Source organism: Lynx rufus, unplaced genomic scaffold, assembly GCF_022079265.1.
Source record: "Lynx rufus isolate CCGP_SWC_20201006 ecotype Redwood Valley unplaced genomic scaffold, mLynRuf1.p SCAF_5, whole genome shotgun sequence".
Classification (NCBI taxonomy): domain Eukaryota; kingdom Metazoa; phylum Chordata; class Mammalia; order Carnivora; family Felidae; genus Lynx; species Lynx rufus.
Window position 1 is genome coordinate 65,768,493 of NW_025814867.1, and position 12,230 is coordinate 65,780,722.

The following is a 12,230-nucleotide window of genomic DNA, read 5'->3' on the forward strand; positions in this document are numbered from 1 at the left end:
AAAGGTGATTTTGCATTTGCATCCTCAGGAGATTTATTTTCCTGTAAATTGCATTGATTCCATGGATTACTGTAAATTCTCAACTGTCATTTAGATATCTTGTACTAGGGTAGAGTTCTTTATTCATGGAATGCTGTTTAAGTAACTTATATCCATGAATTTAAATCTTTTTTCCTCAGTTCTAAGTTCAATATTTTATTTTATTCTTCTTTCACCACCACAGAAATCTATGCTTTAGTTTTATGATCTTTTCATATTCCCACATTTCTAGCTTTACTTGGAGTACTTTCTGGTATCTTTTGAATTTCTGCATCACATCAGTTTCATTCTGACAGATGCAGCCTCTAAAATAAGCTGTGTGATGCACTCAAACCTAAAATAAATCATTATTTGAGTGTTAGGTGCGTCATACCTGCAAATAACCTCATTTATCTAGAGAAATGTATTTAATGCTTATTGTATAAATACCAGTGTTTCAGTGTGCTTTATAATACCATCTGTCACTTCTTTTCATACAATACATAATTCAATGTATCCCTTATTACATTTTTTGAGATGCGGAGCTCTTGCATGTATCTGTACATACTGTGACAAGAATCCAGGTGTATTATAAAAACTTATATCAAATATTATCCAGTATAAAATTTTAATGCATGTTGAATCAAATACTTTCTCTGTGGCTAAGATATGCATCAAGGTAAGCTTATATCATTGGCATCTTTCACCAACTTCATTTACAGTAGATTTTAAATACAATGTTCTGGAAAGTAGAAAAGTAACTACTGTTTCTATTAAGGAATGTCAGTTTGTGTCTGGTTATGCCATAGGGGTTCCTCTGCTAGAGAAGCAGAAGAAAAGAAAATGGTAACATAAAATGGTAACATGTTGCTAGGAAATGATCACATTTTTTAGTTGAAACATTTTCTTTTTCCAGGTAAAATAAGATATTAATTAGATTTATATTCATGGGCATTTAGATCCACAGTAGATATCATTAAAAGGTTAGATTTGTTAGATTAACAAACATTTGTTGGGTAAATCCTAAGTGCCAGACATGAGGCTAAGTTGAGGTGCCTGAATTAATCAGATCCCAGGTGCTCATGCTCTACGCTCTACGCTCTATGAGGGAGATGGACACACGTGGATTGTTAGGAATACTGATGTTACTGGCGCAATAGAGGGGGCCCGGGGACAATGGAGCTGCTGAAAGGGGTGCCTAATTCAGCCTCTGGAAAGAATGAGGTGCCAGGAAGAGCTTTCCCAGGGAGGTTCTACCTAAGCTTCATTTTGAAGAATGAGTAGGAGTTAATTGTTTAGGTTGTTTTTAGATCATGTATCATCTAAGCAGTTTTAGGAAGTAGAAATTCTGAAATTATCTTGTCATGCACAGTTCTGCAGGTTGGATCAAGGTAGACAGTTCATATATCTTTTATTTTCCGCCTTCTTATATACACACATACACACAGATTTTTTTACGTGTCGCTTCACTATCAGATATACTGCTTTATAATTAGAACTATATGATATATATTTATGTGTGAGAATAGGTGAAAAGGATTATATATTAGATCATCACCTTAATGTAGCTAAAATTTATCTTCTGAAGCATAATTGCATATTTCTCATCAAAATGACTTTCTCTCTAAACACAAAGAAGATATATTCTTAAAACATGACAAAGTCTCTTCAACAAACTGTGTTGGAAAAACCAGACAGCTACATGTAAAAGAATGAAACACACCATTTTCTTATACCATACACAAAAATAAACCCAAAATGGATCAAAGACCTAAATGTGAGACCTGAAAACATAAAAATCCTCTAAGAGAGCACAGGCAGTAATCTCTCTGACATCGGCCAGATATGTCTCCTGAGGCAAGGGAAATAAAAGCAAAAGTAAACTATTGGGACTATCTCAAAATAAAATTTTCTGCACATCAAAGGAAAAAATCAACAAAGCTAAAAGGCAACTGATGGAGTGGGAGAAGATATTTGCAAAAAACCTCTCCAATAAAGGGTTATTATCAAAAATTATATATAAAGAATTGAAACAACTCAATGCCCCCAAAACAAGTAATCCAATTAAAAATGGGCAGAAGACATGAACAGACATTTCTCCAAAGAAATATAGATGGCTAACAAACACATGAAAATATGCTCAACATCACTGATCATCAGGGAAATGCAAATCAAAACCACAATGACATATTACCTCGCACCTGTCAGAATGGCTAAAATCGAAAACGTAAGAAAGAACAGATGTAGGCGAGGATGAGGAGAAAGGGGAAGCCTCTTGTACTATTGGTGAGAATGCAAACTGGTGCAGCCACTGTAGAAAACAGTATGGAGGTTACTCAAAAAATAAAAAATAGAACTACCCTACAATCCAGGAATCACACTATTGGGTGTAGTGCCAAATACAAAACACTAATTCATAGAGATATACGCACCTCTATGTTTATTGCAGCATTATTTACAATAGCCAATTTATGAAAACAGCCCAAGTGTCTATCAATAGATGAATGGATAAAGAAGAGGTGGTTTACAAATACAATGGAATATTAGCCACAAAAAAGAATGAAATCTTGCCATTTGCAACACGGATAGAGCTAGAGACGTAATGCTAAGTGAAATAAGTCAGTCAGAGAAAGACAAATACCATATGATTTCATTTATATGTGGAACTTAAGAAATAAAACAAATGAGCAAAGGAAAAAGAGAGAGAGAGAGAGGGAGAGAGAGAGAGAGGGAAACCAAGAAACAGACTCTCAACCATAGAGAACAAACTGATGGTTATCAAAGGCGAGGTAGGTGGGGGGATGGGTAAAGAAGGTGAGGCACTAAAGAGTCCACATGTCCTGATAAAACTAATAATATTAATAAATAATAATAATAGAAGAATCAGAGTGAAATATATATATTGAAAAACAACAAAATCATGACACAGAAATAGGCAATTCTATTGGCTATGCTCTGCATTTCTTTTGCACACATTACTTTATTACTGTAGCAGATTCTTCTTTATTGCAAAAGTCCCAAAAGTGGAATTAAGGGAGTGAATACATGCTTGCTCCACGGGGTACCTTCCAGAGGAGGAATAACCTAATATTCGAGTTTCAACACTTTCCTTTTTTAAAAATTGGTTTTAAATGTTTATTTATTTTTGAGAGACAGAGAGAGTGTGAGTGGAAGAGAGGGGCAAAGAGAGAGGGGACCCAGAATCTAAGGCAGGCTCCAGGCTCTGAGCTGTTAGCACAGAGCCCAACGCAGGGCTCGAACTCACCAACCGTGAGACCATGATCTGAGTCCAAGTCACTTAATCGACTTGAGCCGCCCAGCTGCCTCTCCACGCTTTTCTATTTTACAACTTTGGAGAGAGGATAGTCAATATCTTAACACGCATATCTTTTTTTTTTTTTCAACGTTTATTTATTTTTGGGACAGAGAGAGACAGAGCATGAACGGGGGAGGGGCAGAGAGAGAGGGAGACACAGAATCGGAAACAGGCTCCAGGCTCTGAGCCGTCAGCCCAGAGCCCGACGCGGGGCTCGAACTCACGGACCGCGAGATCGTGACCTGGCTGAAGTCGGACGCTTAACCGACTGCGCCACCCAGGCGCCCCTACGCATATCTTTTTTGTCTGATAATGAGATACACATTTTATAAATATGCATGTTGCTATAAACCAGGCTGGTCTTACATATGGGACAGGTGTTGCTTTAGCTATAAATTTAGTTTTATCACGGATGAAAAAAATATTTTAAGAGATTATTTTAATCAATATGGTATAGAAACCTAGAGAAAAATACTCCTTTGATAAGCTGTTTGGCTATCTTCTTCAGAGAGAGCCTCTGGCAGGTTAATAAGAACAGCTGAAGATTCATGAATAGTGAATAACATTTTCCCCTATTTATTCTTGAAAGACTTTTTATTGATTCTTCTAAGATCTATCATTCTAAGTTCTAACTAAGCCAGCATAATCACTTTAGGCCATAACGTTCAATACATTTTTTCCTTATCTAACTGGATAGTTTCATGGTGTTTTATTTATTTTGCTTACTCATCTATATTATCATATACTTCGACCTCAAAAAAATATATATAAAAATAACACACTATACTCCCTTGTATCTACTATGCAACCTAACAAAGAAAGCATTAAAATATAGATGAAGCTCTTTTTTGTGGCCCCATGATTTCATTGCATAAGATCAAGCCTATGAGTAATTACTATCCTAAAGTGTCATTTATTCTTCTATATGGTTTCATATTTTTACCAATTAAGAGTGTGTTGTTTAATATAAAACATCATTTTGCATATTTTGACATTATATTCTCTCTATATATTCTGGCCATTTACTTTTTTTTTACACAACATTATGTTTTTGAGGATTTTTCCCATATGTGACTCGTGTTCATTCATTTTCACTGCTCTGTAATATAGCATTATGTGACTTCACCACAATTATTTTTCCATTCTCATGTTGATGATTGTTTTCAAGTGTTTGCTCTTGCAAACAAAGCTACTATGAATATTTTTGTATTTATCTCCTTGGGCACGTGTGACCTTTTCTAGGTCATATTATATAGCAGCAAAATTGCTAGTTTAGAAACTATATGGCTTTAAAAGTATAAAATATTGGCAAATTGACCTCCAAACTCTCTTGAACCAATTTGTTCTTCCACCAACAGTTGGCAAAAATTCTGGAAATGAAGACAAACTTATCTCTTTCCTTCCATGATTCATGCCTTTTTATTCACTGTTGAATAAAGTGGTGAAAGCTGATACCCTTTTCTTGTTTCTGAGTTTGAGGGAAGCACTGGTTTTCAATCTGAAGTAGATGCTTGTTGAGGAATTTTGTGATGCCTGTTATCAAGTTGGTGAAATTACTTTCTAATCTTAGTTTCTGAGAATTCATGCACCTGATTGTTTTGCTCATGGGTCATGACTTCCTGCTTCATGACTTTTGTTTGGGTTGGTTGCTGGGCATTATGATTTTATATTATTGAGGGTTTAGATTTTATAATCCTCCTTTAAAGATTGTTGTGCTTTTTCTGGAAGACAGTTTAATTATTATGGATCAATTTGACCCTTTTTAGACTTGTTTTTAAAGTTTGATAGAGTAGATATTGACTGATATTTACTCTAGGGATAAATTAGTCTACACTGACTGTCCTGGTGATCATCAGGGAATGACTTTCTTTCCTGTGTGAGCTCTGATAATTCTGCAACTTATAGCACCCTGGCCATTATTATCTGACCTCATGGAGTTTTATAGTATGCATGCACAATTTGATATTTAGCAATAGACTCAAAGGGATTTTTCTACAGATTCCTGGAGTTGTTGTAGTTGTTGTTGTTGTTGTTGTGACTAGTTTCCCTCTGGAATTCTGCCTTTCAACTTCTAGATGCCTAAACCCACCAAACTGAAATATTTTGCTCTTCAATAAGTGAGACCTGCCATGACTGTGATTTTCTTCATTCTACTATATATAGTCCAGATGGTTTCTCCAGGAGAAGAGACATGGTGCTTGTGACGTTCCTTTCATTTCCCTTTTTTTCAGAGATAACAGTTTTATCCTGTGTATTTTCCAGAACTGAACATGGGTTTTTGCTGTATTTTGTCCAGTTTGTTAAGTGCAGATTAAGTCCTGTTACTCCATCATGGCTGGACGCACCAGGCTTATTGCTGTGTTTTTAAAAATGGACTCTTTTTTGAACAGTTTTAGGTTCAAATTTAGTAGAAGGCACTGGGATTCCCCATCTACCTCCTGGCCCCACACATGCTTAACCTCCCTCATCATCAATATTCCCCACCAGCGTGATACATTAGCTACAACTGATGAACCTACATTGACATATCCTTATCACTCAAAGTTCATAGTTTACATTAGGATTCACTCTTGATGTTGAACAGACTGTGAGTATCATGACATGTATCCACCATTATAGTATCAGACAGGGTAGTTTCACTGCCCTAAAAATCCTTTATGTTCCACTTACTTATCCCTCCCTCCCCCAGAAACCTCTGGCAACAACTGATCCTTTTACTGTCCATAGTTTTGCCTTTTCCAGAATGTCAAATATTTGGAATAATACAGTATGTAGCCTTTTTAGGCTGGCCTCTTTCACTTAGTAATATGCATTTATTTTATGCATGTCTTTTCATGGCTTGATAGCTCATTTCCTTGTAGGGCTAAATAAGACTACATTGTCTAGATGCATCACAATTTATTTGTCAATTCATCATTCAGATCTACTGAATGAAGGGCACTTTGTTTGCTTCCAAGTTTTGGCAATTGTAGATAAAGTTGCTAGCAACATCCATGTGCAGACTTTTATGTGGACATACATTTTAAGCTCCTTTTGATAAATACTAAGGAATATGATCATTGGAAATATGGTATGAGCATGTTTAGTTTTGTAAGAAATTATCAAATTGTCTCCCAAAGTGACTATACCATTTTTGCATTTCTACCAGCAAACAGCAATGAATGTGAGTTCTTCTTTTTAATTTTTTTAATGTTTTTATTTATTCTTTAGAGCACGCGTGTGCACGAGAGAGAGAGAGAGAGAGAGAGAGAGAGAGAGAGCAAGCAGGGGAGGGGTAGAGAGAGAGGGAAATACAGAATCCTAAGCAGGCTCCAGGCTCTGAGCTATCAGCACAGAACCTGATGCAGGGCTCAAACCCACGAACCGTGAGATTATGACCTGAGCCGAAGTCGAAAGCTTAACTGACTGACCCACCCAGGCACCCCTGAATGTGAGTTCTTGTTGCTTCACAAATTCATGAGGATTTGGTCTCACTGTTTTGCTTGTTGGCCATTCTGTAAGATGTATAGTGGTATCTCATTGTTTTCATTTGTATTTCCCTGATGACATAGGAGCTGAAGGCCTTTTTTCCCCCCGTGTTTATTTTGAATGTGTATATAGTATTTGGTGAGATGTCTTTTCAGATCTTTGGCCCATTTTTAAATAAGGTTGTTTGTTTTCGTATTGTTAAATTTTAAGCGTTCTTTGTATGTTCTGGATAACAGACCTTTAGAAGATGTCTTTTGCAAATATTTTTTTTCCCAGTCTATGGCTTGTCTTCTCATTCTCTTGACATTGTCTTTAGCACAGGAGAAATTTGTTATTTTAATAAAGTCCAGCTTATCAATTATTTCCCTCATGGATCATGACTTTGGTGTTGTATGTCCTCACCATGCCCAATGTCCCTTAGTTTTTCTCTTTTATGTTATCTTCTAGGAGTTTTATAGTTTTTTTTGTTTTACATTTAGGTCTGATCCATGTTGAGTTGATTTTTATGAAGGATGTATGGTCTGTGTCTAAATTATTTTTGTTTTTGTTTTTTTTTTCCATATAGATGTCCAATTGCTCCAGTAACATTTATTGAAAATACTTTTTACCTTTTCTCCTTTGTCAAAGACCAGCTGACTATATGGATCTTTTTCTTGGCTCTCTATTCTGTTTCACTAATTTATTTGTCTTTTTTTTTTTTTTTTTTTTTTTTTTTTTTTTTTATCAATACCACACTGTTCTGGTTACAATGGTTTTGTAGTAAGTTTTGAAGTCAGGTAATGTCAGGTCTCCAACATCATTCTTCTTCAATGTTGTGTTGGGTCTTATGGGTCTTTGCCTTTCCACATAAGCTTCAAAATCAGTTTGTCAATATCCACAAAATAACCAATGGGATTTGATTGGGATTGCATTGACTCTGTAGATCAAGTTCAGAAGAACTGACATCTTTTCAATATTGAGTCTTCCTATCCATGAACATGCAATATCTCTCCACCTATTTAGTTCTTTGATATCTTTTTTACACAGCCTTGTAGTTTTCCTCATATATGTAAATTTTGTTAGATTTATACCTAAGTATTTCAGTTTGGGGGTGATAATGTACATGGTATCTTGTTCTAAATTTCAAGTTGACTTGTTCATTGCTGGTATGTTGGCAAGTGATTGACTTTTATAAATTCACCTCGTGTCCTACAGCTTTGCTATAATCACTCATTAATTCCCGGAGTGTGTTGATTCTTTTGAGTTTTCTACATAAACAATCATGTCATCTACCAAGACAGGTTTATTTCTCTCTTTTCAATCTGTACCTTTTGTTTCTCTTATTGCATTAGCTAGGTCTTTCATTATAATTTCAAATGTGTTGTGAGAGGAGACATACTTGCTTTATTCCTGATCTTAATGGGAGAGTTTCAAATTCCTCACCATTTAGTATGATGTTAGCCATGTGGTTTTTTTTTGCAGGTATACTTTATCAAGTTTAGGAAGTTTCCCTCTATTCCTAGGTTACTGTTACTTTGAAAGTTACTGTTACTTTGAAAAACCACATTTTACTGTTGCTGAATTAACAGAATTCAATTGAGTTTTGTGTATTAATCTTCTATCCAGTATTCTTGCTTAACTCTTCCAATTAATTGTCATAATTTGTCTGTATATCCCATCAGTGTTTTTCTGTGATAATTACAGTTTTAATTTTTTTTCCTCCCAAATCACATAGATTCTAGCTCTTGTTCTTGTCATCCCGGACTGACAAGAACAGTCAGTATGCTGCTAATAGAAGCAGTAATGGCAGGCATCTTTGTCTTAATTTTAATTTTTAAAGGCAATGTTTCTAGAATTTCAACATTAATTATGGAAATCTCTGTAGGTTTTTGTCAGATAATCTGGATCTCTCATGAATGTGTTCATTTGTAAGGTGACAGAAAATGTGACAAGAATCTAGTATCTCAAACACATAGAAGTTATCTTTTCTCATGTAAAAATAGGCCTAGATGTAGACCTTTTCCTCATCCTCTCAAAATGCCTGCTGCAAGTTCATCCACCTAGGCCAAAACTCTTGCAAGGCAGATTCACTCTCTGGGAAAGTGAGTGTTAAGCTTTCCAGTTTGTATCATGAAAGGCAGCATTGGACAAGGAATTGAAATTGTGTATTAGATGAACTAAACCATAGTGTTTGCACAGTTCATTTTGTTTGACTTAAGGAAGTTCTCCTCTGTTTCTGGTTTGATAAGGTTTTTAAAAAATCTTAAATTGGAGTTGATTTAAAAGAATGTGGCTGTTTTTGCATGGACAAAAAAAATGTTCTTGGTCCTTTATTAATGTATTGTATTACATTATGAGAGCTTTTAATATTGCATCATCCCTACACTTCTAAGATATACCCATCTTGATCATGATTTATTTTTTTAAATATATTGCAGATTTCAAGGCGCAGATACATATTTTTTAGGAATTTTGTGCATGTTTTTAATAGGCTATGGTCGAGCCTCTTTTGGATCCAATAATTCAATAAAAATACAATGCATTGATGACACAAAATTGTATCACTGTCATGTAAAAAGAAATTGCTTTATAATATAGTAAGTAGATAGACTCTTGAATGATGATATGATCTTTCTCTTTTTTTTTTTAATGCATAAATGGAAGGGAGCTAGTGACTTGAGCTTTTTTGATGTGGTGGGTTTCTTATCCTGCCCTTTCTTCATTGAAAACAAAATTTAGGAAGCACCTTGATAAGAAACCAGCCAAGAACTAGGAAACTGTATTCACTTTCTCACTTGTGTCTTTATCTCATATATTTGTGTTTCACTTGTTTACTGGTTCAACAGGAAACTGAAATGAAGGTCACAGTGTATTAGATTTCAGTCATCATTCTTTGCGGTCTTTAGGCTGAAATCAAACCTTTTTGTTCTAGCCTCACTCTATATCAAAAGTGAAATTGGCTTATAATTGTTTCTTATGCTGTCCTTTTCTTATTTTAGATCAAACTTACTTTATAAAATTACTTGAATGGTTTTCTCCTTCTCTTTCTTTCTTTCTTTCTTTCTTTCTTTCTTTCTTTCTTTCTTCTTTCTTTCATGAGTTTGGTATACACTGCCGATAGAATTACTTGTCTTTGCCCTTTTCATATTGTTTTTTTGGGTTTGTGTGGGTTGGAAGGTAGACTTGTATCTACTGATTCAATTTCTTTAATGATCATTGGTGTTTTTGGATTTTTTTCCTTTTTTCTTAAGTTAGTTTTGGCAAGTTATATCTTCCTAGGAGATAGGTTTTTTCCCTAAGTTTTCAAATTTATTGGCTTAAATTTAGTTATAGTGTTATTTTTGTATGCTTCTACTGTAATCCTATCTACATATTCCTTATTAATCCTAACTTTTTATGAGCCTTCACAATTTTTTCCTTGATCAATCCTGAGTTTTGCCTCTTTTATTTGTCATTTCAAGAGTCTGTTCTTTTTGGTTTATTGATTCTTTCATTGAATTCTTTATTTCTTTAAATATCTTTTTTTAGATTCACAAGATGAATGATATGGTGGTCATTCATTTATTGCCTTTCAGTTCTAAATTCATGCTTTTTTGAAAAGGAGCTTGGCCTTATAAATATTTCTCCTTTCCAGAGCGGCTGCACCAATTTGCATTCCCGCACATTTTGGGATGAGCACTGGGTGTTGTATGGAAACCAATTTGTCAATAAATTTCATATATATAAAAAAAATATTTCTCCTTTGCCTACCAGAAAAATCATAAGGGGCATTCCTGCTTCCAAAGGGGCTTGCTCACCAGATTCCTGGAGGATGTACTTCTCCCCCCCCCCCCCCAGGTTCTTGGTTTGCACAGAATCCCTAGTGCTAGATACTTAGAGGAATCAGCTTCCTTCAGCATTTGGCTGCTGTGTGCTTTCTGTAACTTTTAATTTGGGCAGCAAAAACGTAACTAGCACCCCTGACAGTATGGACTAGGATGCCCTGACAGTATGGTGCCTCAGCCACCATCCTGGCTCCCTGTACCCTCCCCTCAGTCCTACTGGTACTGTGCTGGGGGACTCAATGGGCTTGCCATTTAGTGGAACTACTGCCCAACCTTCATCCCCAGCAGCTGGCCCAGAATCACTCAGGTCAAGCTGCATGCAAGAGGAGCACGAAATTCCCACAGAAGGAGGCTTACCCAGCTCCTGGTTCCAGTAGCATAAGCAGTCCTCACTTCCCACCTGTACCCTTCCCACTCTCTACCAATCTCCAACTGCCTACCTGTCAGCCCAGCTTACATGTGTTTTTGAGGTTTATTTCCTGTACCTCTCCTGATGTGAGCACGGCACTCTATTTCTTAAATCCACAGTGATATCCCAAAGCCACCTGTCACCTGCTCATCCTCAGCCTCAATTTGTCTGTGCTCCAAAGGGGTGCTCTTGCTTTTCTGGTGTGTGTGGACCAGCTTTGGCTCGGCAATCTGCCAAACTTCTTTGTTATCTAATTGGCTACAACCACACCTCCTTTAACAAGGTTGGAACCACCCTTTCAGATGTGTCCTTCCTTGGACACTTTCCCTCAGGAATGGGATTGATCCTCTTTAGGATTCTCTATCTTTACAGTAACTCTCCTATCATAATTAATAATTCTTTAAATCAAAATAATACAAAATTTTCTCTAATTTCTTTGTCCTGATTGGACCTAGCTTATATAGATACTAACTTAATATCAGTATGTTTTGTAATAAGAAGAGCTAAGGCTATTAATTCCCCTCTAATAATGAAGTTTTATATATGGTAAGACTCTTCTGCTACAACAAGGGTTTATTTTCTTTTTTTTAATTACTTTTTTAATGTTTATTTTTGAAAGACAGAGCACAAGTGGGGGAAGGGCAGAGAGAGGGAGACACAGACTCCAAAGCAGCCTCCAGCCCTGCTTAACTGACTGAGCAATCCAGGTGCCCCAGTAACAAGGGTTTCTGTAAGAAGAATTAGTTCATGTGTGATTTGTAAATAAGAGAATGATGACAGCAGAAAGCATACATTCCTTTGATTCCTGCATTTTTAAAATGTCAACGTGTTAATATTTTATGTTACAAAAAGTAATAGCAGTAAAACAGAAAGTACACTAAAATAGAAAGTGCACAAATGCTGCTGAAATGCTGCCAGCTGTGAGTGAGCATGGTACTGTACATGCTACCTGTTCCCTTCATGTTCCTCCCCTTGGCTTACTTCAGTCACATGCTTCCTCTTAGAATGACTTACTCTGTGATTTTTTTCTCATTTTTGTACATTTCTCCTTTGCTTTAATTTAGCTCAATGCTTCCTTATATCTTATGTTTGCCTATTTAAAAAAAAATAATAAGGTGGGGTGCCTGGGTGGCTCAGTCAGTTAAGGGTCTGACTCTTGATTTCCACTCAGGTCATGATCTCAGGGTCTCGACATCAAGCCCCGTTCTCTCCCTCT